At 45.4% G+C, this 20,497-nt stretch overlaps 1 protein-coding gene across 2 annotated transcripts in view; it reads left to right on the top strand.

Moving 5' to 3' along the window:
• KCTD7 (potassium channel tetramerization domain containing 7) overlaps positions 1–20,497 on the top strand; it is a 190,998-nt gene that overhangs the window by 75,894 nt on the left and 94,607 nt on the right. The gene's annotated exons all lie outside the window — the stretch shown is intronic.

Here is a 20,497-nt window from a genome sequence, read left to right as displayed (position 1 = left end):
GTAAAATAATCATAGTACCTCCATTATGGGGCTTCATTAAGGTTATAGGATCCTCAAATCCTCTATTGTGTACCTCACTAGGTTAAGAATCATACCTCAAAAGCTGGATATGCACCTGAGGAATCGGGGCAAAAATATTATATGTAGACTGTAAGCATAACAAACCAGGGAAATGTGGACAGCAGGAGTCAAATGCAGTTACATGTGGTTCACATAAACATCTGTCTCTAAAGTACCTTTCACTCACATGCTGTAATGGGAACCCTTCTTGCCTCCATCCATCATGGGTAGATGCACCTCCTCCCATCCTGACGTGGGACATCCATAAGTGTCTTACTCTTTTTCCGGATTTTGGAGCTCCGAAAACGGTAAGTCAGCAACTATACTATGCAAGCAGGTATGAAGACTCTCGGGTCCACCTAGATGCCAGGCTAGGCCTGAAATTCCTGTACGTCAAGTGTGGGGTCACTCACAATGACTGTGGCCCAGAGTATGCAAGTTTCATTCCTCTTCCTCTGCACTGAACTAACCGGCATAGATCTTATTGGTGACTCCACACCTGTGCAGGGATTGCAGGCAGGTGCACTAATGGTAAATTGAAGCTTTTGTTGAACACCTTATGAAGACAGTTGTGGAGATTGCATGAAGCGCAGCAGTGGACACCAAGAAATGTGTGCATGTATGACAGATCAGTGTTTCAACACTACTCAGTTGTGCTTACACACTATGAGATCTTGGCATATTCCATATGGTCTACACCATGCTAATCCCACACTCCAGCTTCATAGTGCAGCCTCAGCAGTATCGTAGAGTATCATGGAAAAAAGTCAGATCTTAACAACAGTGCTCGCATGAGAAATCAGTAGGCTGTCCAGATTTTCTTTTGTCCTACATTCCCAGTCCTTGGCCCCTCTGTCTAATCCAGGTTATTCTCTTACCTTGGTCACCATTCTCAGCCCTGAATTGTTGTTCATTGCTGCAGATCAAATTCTGTGATGTTCCGCAGTCATTGATCAACTTGTATTTTTTTCAGTCATGACTTCACCTGTACATCAAACTGCACATTGACCCAACTGAAAAAACTGAAGAAGCCCAAAAAAGATTGAGGGGTCCATCCTGGGATTTCTCCGTTGTGGTCATCTGCAAGGCCACATTAGTTCAACAGATCTGAATTTGCATTGATATGAGGCTGTCTAACCACAAAATAAAGAGAGAGGCACATAAACCTGCATTATGAGTAAAACTTACTGGGGCAAAGTAGATCTCTAAGATAGATATCAATGCAGGGTAAATGCAGGCTAACACCAGAAGGAGTTGCATCAAGAATTACAATATGTAACACATTCTCCATACTCCTTGGGTTTCAAAAATGAAGAACTCAGCTTTATGGTATGCTCTGATGTGGACGTATTGTAAGATGCCATGTGAGTTACCTGCAGAGTTCTAGGTTCACTCAGCTTCAGTGATGATCTACTGATAAATGCGATGTCCATCCAAGAACTCAACCAGCGGCTATATTCTGTGACTTAACAACTGCAAATGTGAAGGTCTGTCCTGTGTACAGTGACACTCTGGTTCCTCAAAACAAGTCTCAAATTCTTCAAATACAAATTCTCAGCAGCCAGGTACAAGATAACAAGATAAATTCCCTGTTGGAAGCTAGCTCTGCATATACTATATCAAAATGAGAAATAGGGGGCCATTATGAACACAGTGGGAATCCTCGGCGTGTTCATGCTGGCAGTCTTATCACAGACCGCCAGCCCCCTTGAGACCCCGCCGGCCGAATAATAAACATTCTGCTGGGCTGGAACATTGCCGACAGCTCCACATGGAACCGTCGTCAATGCCGATGTGCAGCAGCACCCGTCGCACAGACCACTGCCCGATTTACTTCACGACAGGGAACTGCACGGGGGCCCCTGCACTGCCCATGGCAAGTGCATGGGCAGTGCAGGGGCCCCCAGGGAGGCCCTGGAGCACTCCTTCCGCCAGCCTTTCCCTGGCGGGTGAACCCGCCAGCGAATGGCTGGCGGAACAAGGGTTCTTTATCCGCAGGGCAGCACTGCTTGCAGCGCTGCCCTGTCGTATGAAGAATTCCACCATCGTCAGGCTGCCTGTCGGCGGTAGCCTGGCGGTGGTGGAAGGCTGCCCGTAGCGGTCCCTACTGCCTTCATTATGTGGCGGTCGAGACCGCCATGCTGGTGGCGGTAAATTCCTCCGCCACCGGAATGGTGGTCTCGACCGCCAAGTTCATAATGAGGGCCATAGTGTGCACAGGGTCCAGGGGTTCCCCAGAGGCTTAACAGAGGCTAAAGTATATAATACTAATGCTCTCTTTTGTGGTAGTGTGGTCGAGCAGTTAGGCTTATCAGAGGGCAGTGCAAAGCATTTATCGTACACACATAGACGATAGAAGAAAAACACACTCAATGACTTAACTCCAGAACAATGGTTTTTATATAGCAAAAATATATTTTCTTAATTTTATTTCTGGAACCACAAGATTCAAGTTGCAGGTAAGTACATCAATAGATTTGTATTTCACACATATATCAGTGGTACTTTGTTTGAAATCGATAAGTTATACAGTTTTTCAAATTTTGGCAATTATCTGTTTTAAAAGTTGACACTGCAATTTTCAGAAACAGTTCCTGGGGGATAGAAAAGTTGGTATGATTCACAGGTAAGTACTTGACTTACAGATCCAGTCTCAGGGGGTTAGGAAGTGTTAGGAAGTCCACAGGTTGGGGTTCAAGTTAACCCCAAACACCCACCACCAGCAACACGGGCCGCCGTGTGTAGAGGTCAAAGTTGAGGCAAATTTAACCTGGGCTCCTATGGAGACTGGGTGCACTCAGAATCAGTCCTGCCTGCAGGTACCCGTGACTCCGGAGGGCAGACCTGGGGGGTTTAGAGGAGCACTTAAGGGGCCACATGTAGGCACCAAACACACACCCTCAGGGGAACTGGGGTGGCCGGGTGCAGGGTGCAAACAAGGCGTCGGGTTTCCAATGCTGGTCTTTGAGGGGACCCCGGAGGTCACTCAGATGCTACAGGCGAGGTCCAGGGAGTCCACTTGGGCAAACCACAAGCTGGATAGGGATGAGGGTGTCCTGCTGAACGTAGCTGCACCGGAGGTCAGGTTCTCCAAGGCCTGGGGGCTGCGGGTGCAGTGATCTTTTAGGCGTGGGATATCTTCGTCCAGAGCTTTTGCGGTCAGGGGAGTCCTCGGGATTCCCTCTGCAGGTGTCGTCATGGAGAGGTCAACCTAGGGGGGGCACTTGCGCACAGTCGCCTGGGGACTCTCTCTAGCTGGTTAGACCCCCTGGACACGGGCCGCGGGCATCGGGTGCAGTGTGGCCAGGACTCACGCATCCGGGGTGGTGCTGGAGTTCTTGGGTGTTGTTCCTTCTTGGACAGGGCCACTGTCCACTGGAGTTCTTTGTCCTTTTTGGTACAGGTCAGTCCTCTGGAGCTTGGCAGAGGTCGCTGGTCCCGCAGGATGCGTTGCTGTTCTTATGCAGGTTCTTTGAAGCAGGAGACAGGCCGGTAGGGCTGGGGCCAAGTCAGTTGTCATCTTCCTTCTTCTCTGCTGGGGGTTCATCCTAGCAGGCCTTCTTTCTTGTCAGGTTGCCCAGAATCTGGTGAGCTGGGTTCAGGGAGGCCCTTAAGTCCTGGATTATGGGGCGTTTCAGGGGTCAGAGGGCAGTAGGCAATGGCTACTGTCCCTGAGGGTGGCTACACCATTCTTGTGTCCACTCCCTTTGGGGAGGGGGACACAAACCTAACCCTATTGGTCCAAACCAAGATGGAGGATTCTGCAGAGATGGTGTCACCTCAGCTCTGGACACCTTAGGGGTGGTCCTAGCTGGGGTGGTCACTCCTTCCTGTTTTCCCTAATTTTCCCGCTGGACTTGCCGCCAAAAGTGGGGCTTTGTCCGGCAGATGGTGGGGGATGGGAGGTGGGCCGGGGCAACTCCACTAGCTGGAGTGCCCTGGGGCACTGTAACCCAAGGCTTGAGCCTTTGAGGCTCACAGCCAGGTGTTGCAGTACCTCCACACAGGACAGGCTTTGTTTCTGACAACAAGAGCACAAAGAGCCTCACCTGATGTGGTTAGAAACTTGTCTGAAAGTGGCAGGCTGGCACAGACCGGTCAGTCCTGCACTATCAGTTTGGCTAACATGCAGGGGGCATCTCTAAAATGCTCTCTGGTGCATTTCTAAATAAATCTCACACTTGCATCAGTGTCGGTTTATTGTGCTGAAAAGTTTGATACCAAACTTCCCAGTATTCAGTGAAGCCATTATGCAGCTGTGAAGTTCATAATGACAAACTCCCAGACCATATACTCAATATGGCTACACTGCACTTACAATGTCCAAGAATGGACTTAGACACTGTAGGGAAATATTGCTCCTGCAGCAATGCCCCCACCTGTGGTATAGTGCACCCTGCCTTAGGACTGTTAGGCCTGCTAGAGGGGTGACTTACCTATGCCACAGGCAGTGGTTTGTGGGCATGGCACCCTGAGAGGGGTGCCATGTCGACTTTGCCTTTTTCTCCCCACCAGCACACACACGCTGCAAAGGAAGTGTGCATGTGCTTGGTGAGGGGCAGTGCTTAATTTGCCAATAAAAATGTGCTGGTGCCCAAAGCCCTCCTCTTAAACACGCGGCTGCTGCAATTAAATGTAGGAACATGGAATACTGAGGCAGCATAATTCTGAAGGCATCTCGGGCCTCTTCAGTCCATTTAAAGCCACTCCCGCCCCGTCAGCTCACTCTTGCTGCTTTCTCCCATTGTGACGCTTTTTCGTTTTTCTCTTCCTCCATCTTTCTCATATGTGCCTTTTGCTTGCAGTAAATGCTTGAGGCAGAAAATTAAGCGCCGGCCTTCAAAAATAAGTGCTGGTGCTCCGCACCGGAATCAACAAGCACAAATTAAGCACTGGTGAGGGGTCCCCAGGATGGCGTCATACATGCTGCAGCCCTTGGGGACCTTCCCTTTCCACAGGGCCCTTGGTACCATGGGTACCTTTTACAAGGGACTTAACTGTGTGCCATAGGAGTGCCAATGGTGAACACAAAGGTACAGATTATGGAAAAGAACACTGATGCTGGGGCCTGGTTAGCAGTATCCCAGCACACTTGCAATCAAAGTTGGCATCAATGTCAGGCAGAAAGTGGGAGGGGGTACCCATGCCAACAGTGGCACTTCCCTACAGTCCCTCCCACATTATATGTCAGTCGTACAATGGTGTGGATGTTTCATATCTTATGGCCATGACTAAACCCCTAAAAACCTAATCGTGAAAAATTACCACTGAGAATGGAGCTTGTCACACAATAAGATGTTGCAGTTCAGCAAAACAGTTCTGTTGAATGATACTGTTATAGCTAATTTCAACCCCAGCTGTGGCATGGTGTTGGTTGCCGACAGTGGTCCTTGTGGCATGTGCCTTCTTGCAAGAAGACTGGACAAGCCAAAGAGGCCCTGTCGCTAATGGCAGATGTGCACATTCTTAAGTTTCCAGCGCAGGACACGTTAAATTCTGTCTAAAGTCTGCACATTGGTGTCTTTCTTTGGTGGCTAGTAAGAGACACCGTTCAGCCAGCTGAAAGTCTACTTTATTTGAAAACAAGGACATATTTTACAGAAGAGTGGTGCCTATATTTTCTATTTCTGCACAATTTTTAAATTCAGTAATAACTGAATCCCGAAATTTTAGAAACGTATTTTATATAGCCAAGTATAGAACAAAATATTCTAAATTTGATGCTAATTATCTCTATCTTGCTGGATATTTATTTTTAGGACATGCTGCTGGACATTAATCTAGACAGTGAGTATAAAATCACAAGAATGTTCAATACTGTGATATAGACCACTGAAACATAACTTAAGACTCTTAAACTCAACAGGTACAAAAACAAAAATGACATTTCTAAAACCAGACACTCTACTTATCAGTAAATGTATTGTTGTCAAGCAGTCAGTCACTCTCAGCCTCAAGTCCAAACCCTGGATTTGATCCTTGGCTCAGTCAATGCACTACCCACCCAGAACAGAGAAGTTGAAAGCTCTCCCAACCACCATCTGTGGCTCCTTACTCAATATCATCATGTGCCCTTCCAGCCAATTGCTCCCTAATCTAGAATGACTGGGCCATGCTAGTACATGTTTCATGGGCCTTTGTAAAAAGCAACTGTTATGTTTACTGGAACTACTTGTTAAAACAGTGTGAGTGTAAACATGCCCCCCTCCCCCCACCTACCACAAACCATTTAATCTATGCACCCTATTAATATCTCAAGATCTCAGTGTTAGTTCTGGGGCATGCAGTGATGAGTGCAAACTGAATGAGGTGTTTGGAAAAAAAGAAGTACATTTATACTTTTATAACAATGGGAAACTGGTCTTTTTTTGTGTTTTTTTTGTGTTTTTAAATAAAAGTAGAACAAAGCGCTAAGCAACAGGCTTCCTTTTCAGAGTAAAGTTGGCAAGGGGCTGTATCTTTTCACACATGCAACAACCAGAATGAGCCTTATTCAGAAGTGATGCCATGCTAGAATTGCATTATTTAATGCTATGTTTTTACATCATTTATTAACCCCTTAGCTGCTGGGCCATTCCCCCCCCCCCCGTGCTGAGCCCTTTTTTGGCTATTTGGGGTAGTTTGCGCTTAGGCCTTCATAACTGTTTGTCCACATAAGCTATCCACAGCAAATTTGCGTCCTTTTTTCCCAACATCCTAGGGATTCTAATGGTACCCAGAGTTTGTGGTTTCCCCTGGAGGAGACCAAGAAATTAGCCAAAATACAGTGAAAATTTCGTTTTTTCCAAAAAAATGGGGAAAAAAGGGCTGCCGAAGAAGGCTTGTGGTTTTTTCCCTGAAAATGGCATCAACAAAGGGTTTTTGGTGCTAAAATCACGATCTTCCCACCTTTCAGGAACGGGCAGACTTGAATCAGAAAACCAAATTTTTCAACACAAATTTGGCATTTTACTGGGACATACCCCATTTTTACTATTTTTGGTGCTTTCAGCCTCCTTCCAGTTAGTGACAGGAATGGGTGTGAAACCAATGCTGGATCCCAGAAAGCTAAACATTTCTGAAAACACAGGTGCCTGGCTTACAAAACCAGTTTGTTTTGCGATAGATAATTTTGATGTCTCCACAATACGATTTGGGCAGTGGAATTTAGGGCTGAACTAAATTGGGGAGCTCCCAGGAGAGCACTCTCTCTCTCTCTCTCTGCTTGCTGCCGCATTCACCTGCTCTCTGGGTTGGGCTAACCCACTATTACCCAGTTGCACAGACTGCTTGCGAAGGGACAGCAGGACTGTCCTCATCACCTCCCTCATAATGTACTGGAAGAGGAGTTATCGAATGGGACTCCTCCGACTGAAAAATCACTCCCAGAGTCTGCGCCATTGTCCTATCCCTCAGATGCTGTCTCAGTATCTGATGTCTCAGTCTCTGATCCTATGTCAGAGCTGTCCTCTATAACCCGAGTGACGGCAGCAGTCATCCATCAAGGTGCCATGTCTGCTATTGGCTAAAATGTTGCTCTAAAACACTAGCCTACGTAGACAGTCACAAAATCGATGGTGTGTGTGAGATACGTGATACAGTAGAGGCCACCTTACCTGCGCTTCTTCCCTCAGCCCGTTCTTTCAAGACACTCAAAAAACACCTTGTCACATACCATTCGTCACAGTCTTTAGCACCTCCTGCGCCCAGTCCAACAATCATTATTGGTGCTCCCACTCCCTCCTCCTCGGATTCCCTCATTACCACCCAGCAAAAGTGCCCTTCATCTCTCCATAGCCGCCCTCCACCCCGCACATACATTTCATTTGTATTATAGCGCAGGTAATGGCTGACTTTACTAATGTACTCAGCTATTTACATAAAATACAGATTTGCTCTTTGCACAAAATACGTCATAGAAACCCTTCACAAGCTAGGATTCTCAATAAACTACCAAAAATCACACTTACAACCGTGTCAAATACAACAATACTTAGGAGCGACAATCAACACAGAAAAAGGGATTGCCACTCCAAGTCCACAAAGGGTACAAGCATTCCAAAAAGTAATACAAAGCATGCACCCAAACCAACAGTATCAAGTAAAGTTGGTGATGAAACTCCTAGGCATAATGTCTTCATGCATAGCCATTGTCCCAAACGCAAGATTACACATGCGGCCCTTACAGCAGTGCCTAGCGACACAATGGACACAAGCACAGGGTCAACTTCAAGATCTAGTGTTGATAGACCGCCAAACACACACCTCGCTTCAATGGTGGAATCCTATAAATTTAAACCAAGGGCGGCCTTTCCAGGACCCAGTGCCTCAATACGTGATCACAACAGATGCTTCCATGGTAGGGTGGGGAGCACACCTCAACCAACATATCATCCAGGGACAATGGGACACTCAACAAAAACAACTTCATATAAATCAACTAGAACTACTAGCAGTGTTTCTAGCATTGAAAGCATTTCAACCGATAATAGCCCACAAACACATTCTTGTCAAAACAGACAACATGACAACTATGTATTACCTAAACAAACAGGGAGGGACACATTCATCACAGCTGTGTCTCTTAGCACAAAAGATTTGGCATTGGGCGATTCACAATCACATTCGCCTAATAGCATAGTACATCCCAGGAATTCAAAACCAGTTGGCTGACAATCTCAGTCGAGATCACCAACAGACCCACGAATGGGAGATTCATCCCCAGATACTGCAAACCTACTTCCAAAGCTGGGGAACACCGCAAATAGACCTATTTGCAACAAAAGCAAATTCAAAATGCCAAAACTTCGCATCCAGAAACCCACACCCTCAATCCAAGGGCAATGCGTTATGGATGAGTTGGTCAGGGGTATTTGCTTATGCTTTTCTCCCTCTCCCACTCCTTCCGTATCTAGTAAACAAATTGAGTCAAAACAAACTCAAACTAATACTAGTAGCACCAACCAGACCAGACCTGTTAACTCAACACAAACAACAGATCAGACACCCAAATCCAGCATCGCTCAATCTAGCAATCTGGCTCCTGAAGTCTTAGAATTTGGACATCTAGACCTTACACAAGCATGTATGGAGGTCATTAAACAAGCTAGGAAACCTACTACAACACATTGCTACGCAAATAAATGGAAAAGATTTGTTTATTACTGTCATAATAATCAAATTCAACCACTACATGCGTCAACAAAAAAACATTGTAAGCTACTTATTACACTTACAAAAATCTAAGCTAGCATTTTTCATCCATCAAGATACATCTCACAGCAATTTCTGCCTACCTGCAAATTACACATTCAACATCACTCTTTAAAATCCCAGTCATAAAAGCATTTATGGAGGGTCTAAAAAGAATCATTCCCCCAAGGACACCACCAGTGCCTTCATGGAATCTCAATATTGTATTAACACAACTCATGGGTCCACCATTTGAACCCATGCACTCTTGTGAAATACAGTACTTAACATGGAAAGTAGCCTTCCTAATAGCTATAACATCTCTTAGAAGAGTAAGTGAAATACAAGCATTTACCATACAGGAACCCTTTATTCAAATACACAAGCATAAAGTGGTTCTACGCACAAATCCCAAATTTTTACCAAATGTTATATCACCGTTCCACTTAAATCAAACTGTGTAACTACCAGTATTTTTTCCACAACCAGACTCTGTAGCTGAAAGAGCATTACATACATTAGACATCAAAAGGGCACTAATGTATTACATTGATAGAACCAAACAATTTCGCAAAACAATTGTTTGTAGATTTTCAAAAACCTCATGCAGGAAATCCAATATCCAAACAAGGCATTGCCAGATGGATAGTTAAGTGTATTCAAACCTGCTATGTTAAAGCAAAGAGAGAACTGCCTATTACACCAAAGGCACACTCCACTAGAAAGAAAGGCGCCACCATGGCCTTTCTAGGAAATATACCAATGACAGAAATCTGTAAGGCAGCCACATGGTCTACGCCTCATACATTCACAAAACATTACTGTGTGGATGTGTTTCGCACGGGGAGTATTGATATGGATCGCAGGTAGAGTCCCATTCCACCAAACAGCACATAGAGTGGACCCAGGAGGTAGATTTGTGGTGATGGAGGGCCAGCTAGACGGTAAACAACTTTCAATAATAGGTATATACGCCCCAAATGGTGGCACAGCGGGATTTTTAGGCACCCTCACACCGGCATTACTAACAAATCCATCAGCTCCGGCAGTTTGGGGCGGGGATTTCAACAGCATATTAGACACCACTTTGGACAGATCCAGCGCTCAAGCGAGCGCAGTAGCAAGGAGAAACATCATAACCCCACTGCAACACTGGGCAGGCGACCTGAGGCTCTATGATATATGGCGTACAAAACACACACCCCCAAAGGTAATATTCATTCTACTCAGCCCCTCACAGAACACATACTAGAATAGACATGATGTGGGGTACTCAGGACATAGTCACCTTAGTGACTGGAAAGGAATATCTAGCGAAAACACTCTCAGACCACTCACCGTTGAGAATATCACTAGGCTGGGGCAGGAGTAGACGGGAGATCCCAAACTGGCGATTACAAGTAGAGGCGCTCCAAGACTCGGCTCTTGTGGACACGTTAAACACCACACTATGACAGTACTGGGAGACAAACGACCTAACTGCAAACTCACGCTCCGTGGAATGGGACTCACATAAAGCAGTGATTAGAGGGCAGTGCATCAATACAAGCTGGGGAGTAAGACGCACACTTCACTCGGAAATTAATAAAATTGAAAAGGATCTAAGATCGGCAGAAATAGAAACTGCACGGGGGGAAACCCCCTACACAACATTAAAAGCAATCCGCATAAAATATAACGAAGCGGACAGCAGACTTCGATGTCACGACTACAACTATCACTTAATGCGCTTGCAAACGGAGGGCGACAGGTCGGGCAGAATGCTGGCTTGGTTACTCCGTGAAGATAGACAGCATTCTCCCATTGGAGCCATCCGTGTGGATGCCCACACCATGGCCACCACACAGGCAGAGATAAATGAAAAATTCAGAGACTACTACAAGAATTTATACACCAAATCCACCTCGTGCACAGCTACACAATTTGAGTCTTTCTTCGCAATTATCCCAGTAGACAGGGACACCCTAGAAGTCCCCATCACGGCGTGGGAAATAGACCTAGCTCTATCACAGATGCCCAGGAACAAATCGCCTGGAATAGACGGCCTCCCAATAGAGTATTACTCCACATTCTCGCCCTGCTTGAAACCTCAACTACTGAAGGTGTTTGAGGAAGCCTGGACCACTGAATTGCTACCCCCTTCTCAGACGGAGGCCATGATAGTGGTAATCCCTAAACCGGGCCGCGACCCCACGGACGTCAAATCCTATAGACCACTTTCACTTCCAAACTTAGACTGTAAGATATTGGGTAAAATTCTGGCCAATAGACTTGCTCCCATCATTCATACCCTAATCCATGAAGACCAGAACGGCTTCATCCCGAAGACAAACACTTTCTTAAACATCCGAAGACTCTTGAGCGTAATAGGGGATACCCCCCCTGAAGCATACAACGAAATGGTGATGTCATTAGATATCGAGAAGGCGTTCGATACGCTGGAGTGGGATTTCCTCTTGACTACAATGAGACAGATGGGAATAGGTCCTAACTATGTGCGCTGGGTCCGTACACTATACTCCAACCCGCAAGCCAGAGTGAAAATGGGTGCAGTGATCTCTGACAGTTTTCCTGTATCAAGAGGCACGAGACAAGGCTGCCCTCTCTCCCCGCTATTATTTGCGATAGCAATGGAGCCACTAGCAGCCAAAGTGCGCTCCATGGCAGATAAATGGGGAATAATCAGAAACGGAACATACCACGCAATCTCGCTATATGCAGACGATGCTCTTATATATACCCGGAAGGGCACGGAGTCGTTATCCTCCATAATGGCACTCCTAGCGGAATTGGGTAGGATATCTGGCCTAGCAGTAAATTGGGACAAATCGTGCGTGTTCCCACTGTCAAGATGGCCACCAGAAAGGCAGGAGGTGGCACCACGTGGGCGCCTGAAATGGTGTTTTGAAACATTTAAATATCTGGGGGTTCATGTATACCAAAGCTCGGAGGACCTCAGAGATGGCAACTTGGGGAGAGCACTAGCCTCCATGAAAGGATCCTTACGCTTCTGGAACAAATTACCGCTCTCCCCACCGGGTAGGGTAGCGATAGCAAACATGCTGATTCTGCCTAGGTTACTATACTACTTTGCGGCACTGCCAATCATCCTTCCACGCAGCTTTTTTAGCAACCTAAACACAACGCTGCTGCAGCTCATATGGGGGGGTAGCAGAGCGCGGGTGGCACTCTCTACATTGCAGCTACCGGTGGACATAGGCGGACTGGAGGCCCCCAACTTCGAGCTTTATTATGCAGCGGCGCAACTACAGTGGCTGCAGCTATGGCTCCACAGTCCGTCGGCTGCTGAGTCTGTATGGATGCAGAATCAGATAAAAGGAGCCCGCCTGTTAACATGGCTGGCAAATAAGCACCCCAAAAATGAATCCAGTAACCCACTACTGGCTGCGGCACATACATGCTGGATGAAATATGTCCAGAAGGGACACGGGGCGATCCCAAAAACCCTGTATGTCCCACTGGAGCATCTCCTAGACCAACAGACATCAACGTTGCACTCGTCTCGACTGTGGTCAGAGGCGGGAATACGGTTGGTGGGTGACTGTTTCGAAGATGGCAAACTAATGCCATTTGAGGCCATCCAAGCCCTCACAGATGTGAACCCTGGTCAATTTTTATCGTATCACACTATATGCCACGTAATTAAAAAAAACTTGGGGAACAGGAGCCCTAGAACCAGAGACGTCCCCCATAATACATCACATACTACAGGACGACGCCCGAACAAAAGCAATCTCTAGGCTATACAAAATTCTAAGCAAATCTCCAAAACCCAACCTAGAAAGAGCCAGGGAGAGGTGGAACACTGTTCTTCCCGCCCCGATATCTCAAGAAGACTGGCCGAAAGTACTGAGTCACGCCCGGGGGATATCGAGGAACCCCAGATTCCGGTATACCCAGTTCAATTACATACACCAAACGTTATCTGTCACCGGCCAGGCTGAAACGCATGTTCCCCGACACAGCACCGACATGCCCTAGATGCAAGGAACCATCTGCCCATTTTTACCATATGGTCTGGGAATGCCCCCGGGTGCAAATAGAATGGAACAGGGTGGTGGAGCTACTATCAGACCGGACGGGACTAGTGCTGGAAGCGGATCCCAGATCTTGCTTATTGGGAATGAGGACAAGGGCAAAAAATCATAGACACCTACACAAATTTGTAGACCTAGCCTATGTGATGTATAAAAGGCTGATAGCAATGCACTGGAAAGCACCTAATGCCCCGGACCAGAAATCCTGGCATACCCTCATATTGAAGTGGGCCCGCACAGAACACCAGGTGCTCATAAAACTGACACGAGAAGGTCAGACACACACGGGGTGCGACACCTGGGAAACACTGGTATCCAAACTCGAAGCAAAAAATTACGACAAACCTCCATGATGGGGCCCCTACAACACTTAAACCACACTCACCGGAATATAACCAGTCGTAACAGTGAAGGTTATGTCTAAGACAAGCACACCGTGACGAAGAGCTTATCTTCACACCCCCCAAAAAAAGGGGTCAACCATCATGTGCACATTGATATAGGACAAATAGTAAAAACACAGGGCACACCAGGTACTCCCACTGCCTACTGATAACGAACGCAAGAGTGTACACCTCAAGTTTCCACTGGAGAGCGAACATAGCAGCAGATGTCCCATAGCAACCACAAGGGGAGCCTCTCCGATATCCAGCTCAAGCCTAACATTATGTGCAACGCAGCAGAAAACAATAATACTGGAAATGATACATGGCTAGTTAAGTGTGTAAATGGGGGGGTTTTGGATGTTTAAACGGAAAATTATTTCAGATAAATGTGATCCTGTAGTATTCCTGATCAATGCTTGTACTGTTATCTGCTGTGTAAAACCAATAAAAAAACAAAAAACAAAAAAAAAATTACTGTGTGGATGTGTCAACAACACAACAAGCCACAGTAGGACAGGCAGTATTACGAACATTATTTCAAACAACTTCAACTCCTACAGGCTAAACCACCGCTTTTGGGGAGATAACTACTTACTAGTCTATGCACAGCATGTGTATCTGCAGCTACACATGCCATCGAACGGAAAATGTGACTTACCCAGTGTACATCTGTTCGTGGCATGAGACGCTGCAGATTCACATGCGCCCTCCCACCTCCCCGGGAGCCTGTAGCCGTTATAAGTTGATAACAATAAACTTGTACATTTGTAAATTTGTAAATATATATATATCACTTTTAGACACATTATGTACATACATACTTACTCCATTGCATGGGCACTATTACTATATACACAACTCCTACCTCACCCTCTGCGGGGAAAACAATCTAAGATGGAGTCGACGCCCATGCGCAATGGAGCCGAAAGGGGAGGAGTCCCTCGATCTCGTGACTCGAAAAGACTTCTTCGAAGAAAAACAACTTGTAACACTCCCAACCCAACACTAGGTGGCAGGATAATGCACAGCATGTGAATCTGCAGCGTCTCATGCCACGAACAGATGTACACTGGGGAAGTGACATTTTCCATATATATATATATATATATATATATATATATATATATATATGCAAAAAAAGAGAATAGAGAACTCTGGGTAGTTCCCAAGTTTAGGTGGAAAGCAGCTCTAGTAAGGAGCACCCTGCAACACCAGCGACACTCTAGATTTGCTCACCTCAAATATCTGTTTATCTAGCAAAGTTTTTAAGCATTGGATCAGCACAGTGCTATCCACGCCGAGCTAGATAGTGACACTGGGGAAGTGACATTTTCCATATATATATATATATATATATATATATATCACTTTTATATGTGGGTCTGGTTTTCCTAGGGGCCGATCGCAGCCCCCAGGGAAACCACACACATATTGACAAAAGTGATATATATATCTATCTCTATATATATATCTATCTACATAGATATATCTATAGATATATCTATAGATAGATCTATATATATATATATATATATGTACATACATATATCTATAGATCTATATATATATATATAATATATATATAGATCTATTTTTTTTTAGTTGTTGTACGGTTTCCTTGGGGCCCAAATGGCCCCCAGGGAAACCCTACAACAAGTAAAAAAATAAATTGCCTCCACAGGGGGTCGCCCTGCCTACGGGCGACCCCCTATCCATTTTTCTTTTCTTTTTTTTTTTCTTTTGGGGGGGGAAAAAAAAAGAATTTAGCCCCTGGGGGCACCTACCTTTTAAAAAAAATATATATATATGTGCCCCCGGGGAGGGGGGGGCGGCCCGTTTTCCGAGGGGGCCGACCCCCCCAAGTGAAATCCCTGGTGTCTAGTGGTGTTTCCTAGCCCCCGATCACAGCTGTGCTCTCCCCTTTCTTACTAGGCCTTCCTGAAACTGTTTCCTGGCCCCCGACCGCAGCTGAAACACTTTCAGAAGGCCTCGTAAGAAAGGGGAGACTCTCCCCTTTCTTACGAGGCCTTCCTGAAACTATTTCCTGGACCCCAATCGCAGCTGTGCTGCGGTCGGGGGCCAGGAAACCTGAAAAGTGTTTCCTGGCCCCCGATCGCAGCTCAGCACAGCACAGCTGCGATCGGGGACCAGGAAACAATTTCCCGAAGGCCTCGTAAGAAAAGGGGGAGTCTTTTTAAAAAAAAATATATATGCCCCGGGGGGGGGGGGGATGGCCCGTTTTACGAGGGGGCCGACCCCCCCCAAGTGAAATCACTGGTGTCTAGTGGTGTTTCCACTAGAAAGGGAGAGTCTCCCCTTTCTTACGAGGCCTTCCTGAAAGTGTTTCCTGGCCCCCGATCAGGGGCCAGGAAACACTTTTCAGGTTTCCTGGCCCCCGACCGCAGCACAGCTGCGATTAGGGGCCAGGAAACAGTTTCAGGAAGGCCTCATAAGAAAGGGGAGAGTCTCCCCTTTCTTACGAGGCCTTCTGATGCTCACTGCTCCAATGGGGAGATCAACATTGTAACTCGGCGTGCTGACGTCACAAAGGGGTGGGTGGGGGGCAGGGGGAGACACGGAAGAGCTTTATTAACCCCCTCCCTGGTGTCGGCCACTGGTCGTGACCCGCACCAGGGAGGTAAATCATAATTTTTCTCTTAAACATTCTATGTTGTTCAACCGTTCCCAATAGAGAAAAGCAACCACCATTCCAGGGAGGATTAAAAAAAATAGATATAGGAGGAATTCGGCTAGATCTGCAGGACATTCAGAATGGACCCAATGTCTCGCTCAGCAAACCTTCCTGGTGGCATAGCCAATACAAAGGGCAAAATACCCCACTCAGATTGAGAAAATTGAAAGTTGGGGCCATACCTCTCTTTATTAAACTATTTTATTAAATAGTAAATTCAAATACAGAAAAAAACTGAAGTAATAACAAAATAGAATTGACAGATATACCCCATACAACTCACAGATCACCCATCAATATCTTGCCAACTAAAACGGTGCCATAAAGGAAGAACAAAATATAAAATCATATATATCCAAAATTATTTGCTAAACCCACCCTTCTATTTGTGTTAGCATTTCATGACATTCTCCTTTTTTGAAGGGGCGGCCAGATCCAATATCCACTCCTCTTGTTATTTAGCATAAACCGTGCAAGAATGAAAATTCCTGGACCTGGAAGAACACCTGGAAGAAGAAAGAAGATTCTGACTCACTGCTGGGGTAAGAAGACTGAAGGGTTACTCACTGTACTGGGACTGGAACTACTCTGCACCCATCAATTCACTGGCCCCTGTTGCAGCTACAGGGGCACAAAAGTTGAAGGGCTCATTGCTGTGAAGAAGATCCAGCTGGCCAGTCGGGACTGGCCACCTCGATTAATTCTACTTAAAATGTTCAGTTTTAATTTCTAAAACTATTGATGGCTAAACTGGTACAGATACCCGTGTGATTCACGTGAACATCTTAGAGGACAGAGGGATGGCCCGGCATTCATAATAGAGGCTGTAGATGCCAGATGGTGGCAATTGGCACTAATTCAATAAATCCAGGATACCCCACCCTCTTACCTTACATTTAGTCAGCTTGCCATGAGCCACGCAGGTACACTTACTGTAGAAACCATCCAGTAACTGGCTGGACCTGCTGGAAGGACTGTATATTGCCCTTTCAAACATAGTCACAAATTAGCTTTTTGTAGAACGTCCAATGTGTCATCATAAATATCTTCATCTTCCTCACAGTTGCTATTTGACATTATTCTTAAAAAAGGATGTTGCTCAGATATTGCAAATTTTATTACATAATATCATATTTTGATTTATTTTGTATCTCAATGCGTCACCAAAATTACTCACTAATTTAATCAGAACTGTAAATATAGGCTTGGGCTCTTGAGCAGAGACTAGAAGGTCATCTGCACTGAGGGCACTTTTAGAATGACAGCCTCTCAAGTCTTAAGCAACTAGGGGGCATGGCCATGTATGGAGGAAAATGACCAGCCTTTGACGGAATTTAACTCACACCAATATTCTCGGTATATCCTGCAGGAAATAGGCATGGGTAAACCATGGCAATGGCAAGGCAATGGTTATGTAATGTTATGGTGTGCTGAAAGCTGTGACGTTGGAATTGGGTTCACCTTGTTGATACTTGTCCACAATGGGTGAGAGAATTGATGATGATTTTGTCATTTGATGCAGAAAAGGTGTTTAACATAGCGAAATGAAGATATATGTTTCATGTTTTAAGCAAGATTGGTCAAGGTCCTAAGACTTGAATAGATAACACTAACAATACACTGCTGCAACCTGCCCCTAAATATAGGAGTATATGCTAGGGATGTACCATATCACCTATTCTTTTTGCCCTGATTCTGGAACTCTTGGATAGGTAGACACCTTGGTAAGAGGTGTGCGATGGAGCCCAGAACTGAAGAGTAGAATATCATTATGTGATGGGCAACAAAAGGTCAATAAGTAGAACTCCTTAAGATCTTTTGGTTAATTCTCACGACTTAAGATCAGTTGGGACAAGTTCGTCATATATGCTGTTCATGACTGGTTACTGAGCTGGAGCAGGAGCCTCCACTTCATGATTGAGACTGAGAGTTTCAGATACATGGGGATATGTGTGACCAGAGACACAGGCAAGCTCTATTAACAAAAGTTAGTGGCACTAGTGGTCTGTTTTGGGAATGAGACTAGGAGGTGGAATCTGCTACCGTTGTCTCTGCTGCGGAGGGCTGCATTCTTTAAGAGGGTTGAAAACTCCAGATCTGTACAAGTTAGAAAAAGCCCTTGTAAGAAAGTGTATTAATATTTGGGGTGAAAAGTCACCAACTGCAGAGAATAATAACACTATTCCATTGGAGTGAACCCCAAAAGTCATTAAAATAACCTATGCTCAACCCCCTAATAGCAATGGCACAGAGCAGACTGGCTTAACTTAAGGCAATGTGTAAAGTGTTTGTGTAGTACCAAAACAGTAATAAAGTCAAAACATAAAACAACAAAAAATTCACACCAAATTCGAAAAATAGAATAAATATTAATAAATAAAATAACATCAAAACAACAAAAACACAGTAGGGAAACCAGAGATAAGAGTTTTAAAAGTTTTTAAAGTGAAAGTAGCGTGAAAAAGCTCTAAACACCAATTATAGTTTATGGTTGTGGTAGACCAGACCCTAGGTGCACTTTGAGGCTACCCGCAATGGACCCTGAAGTCAGATGACCAGGTGGGACAGCCAAGTCAAGAATTTACCTTGAGACTAAGTCTGCAAAATGGAAGTCAAAATCTCTCTGCAGAGCAAGTCAGAAGGCTGTATCTGGGAAGGCCTCCCCAAAGTAGTATAGGTGTTGAGTAAGGTCCAGTTGAAGCCGTTGATTTGTCGTGAAAAATTCAGAGTGAGGAAATTCAAATTTCACAGCCAGGGCCATAGTCTCATTGGTCGGCTTCATTTGATGCCTGCACCTGGTCAAAATGTCTACTTTGAGACTCAGTCTCTGAAAGGAGCTCAGATTTCTCCAGCATGACAATGAAGGAGGACAAGAGGGCTCCACAGGGTTATATACCTTCTCACTGAGGCTCCGCTGAAACAGATATACTGCTGTGGATAGGCTCCAAGTGCAACAAATCTGTTTCTTCGATCCAGAAAAGCCATGCCTTCACCAAGATTGGCTCTTGTGGTTGGTCCCATTCCTCCAGTGCCTGGAAGTCAGAATTTTTTCAAAGTTCCACAGCTTTGCAGAGGAAAGTCCCTTTTTTCCTCGTCTCTTCATCTAAGTCTCCCAGGTTTCAGGGAGGCTCTTAGGAGTTCAGGGCTTGGTTCAGTAAGGGCTTTTTGAAGGTTCCAGTGCAGGTCCAGTTGTGACTGGGCACTAATCATCCAGGAAAGAGTCGTTCTTCTGCTTGTTGTGCCCCAGTAGCCGCAAAGGTCAGCCTGCGCACCCTGCTGACCTTTGGAGTCTACATCTTTGTCTTGGGCACAGGAGAGAACAGAACCAGTCCTTTATAGCTCCTCAAGTTACAATAAGCAGGGTTCAGCCCAACATTTGATCTTTCACAGGTCCAGAAAGTATTCTGAGGCAGGTGCTTTCAGGGGCCACATTTATAGTTGGCACTAGCTATTGAGTTGGAGTGACTTCTGGCTCCTCCATTAACAATGGGCTAAAGGGCGCCAGGGGGCAACACTACCCATATTTGCAGCAGTTCCTGTTTGCCCAATTACAAACAAACCCACAGTTCACCTTACTCTTGAAATTCAAGGTGGGAAACCCCTACCCCCTTGTGCAGAGCTTGTGATGTACCCAGGGAAATGAGTAGCCCTCTCCTTTGTAGTCAATGGGGGTAGGTTCCCTCCCACCGGGTTTGGAGCTAGCCTTGCTGGGGGAACAAAGTTTCCCTTTCCCAAGTTTGGCCTTACATTTACAAGTTAATGAAGTTTCTGGGTCTACCCCAACTGGTCTTCCTGCAATATGCAGAAAAACTCCTCCTCACAACCAGGTCATTGTTTCTGCTCTTGGAGCAGTTTTCACACCTCATTAAGATCAAGCACTGGCAGACCAGCTGTAAGTAGGCTAATGCTAATTAGCCATTGCAAGTTCAGGCGGGTAAAAGGTTACTTCCCAAAAGTTACTTTTTCAAATGCTTTATTAAAAACCATACTTACCATTGAATTGGGTTTTTAATGAAGATTCACAAATAGTCTTGGAATTAAATTTGTAGACATTTCCTGTAAATATTTATGGATTCAAGTTTATAATGTTCACTTTGGCATTTTCTAGGATTCAGTTACAGTCCTACCAA

Source organism: Pleurodeles waltl, chromosome 3_2 (genome assembly GCF_031143425.1).
Source record: "Pleurodeles waltl isolate 20211129_DDA chromosome 3_2, aPleWal1.hap1.20221129, whole genome shotgun sequence".
In the NCBI taxonomy this organism is placed as follows: Eukaryota; Metazoa; Chordata; class Amphibia; order Caudata; family Salamandridae; genus Pleurodeles; species Pleurodeles waltl.
This window is presented reverse-complemented; position numbering and strand designations above follow the sequence as displayed.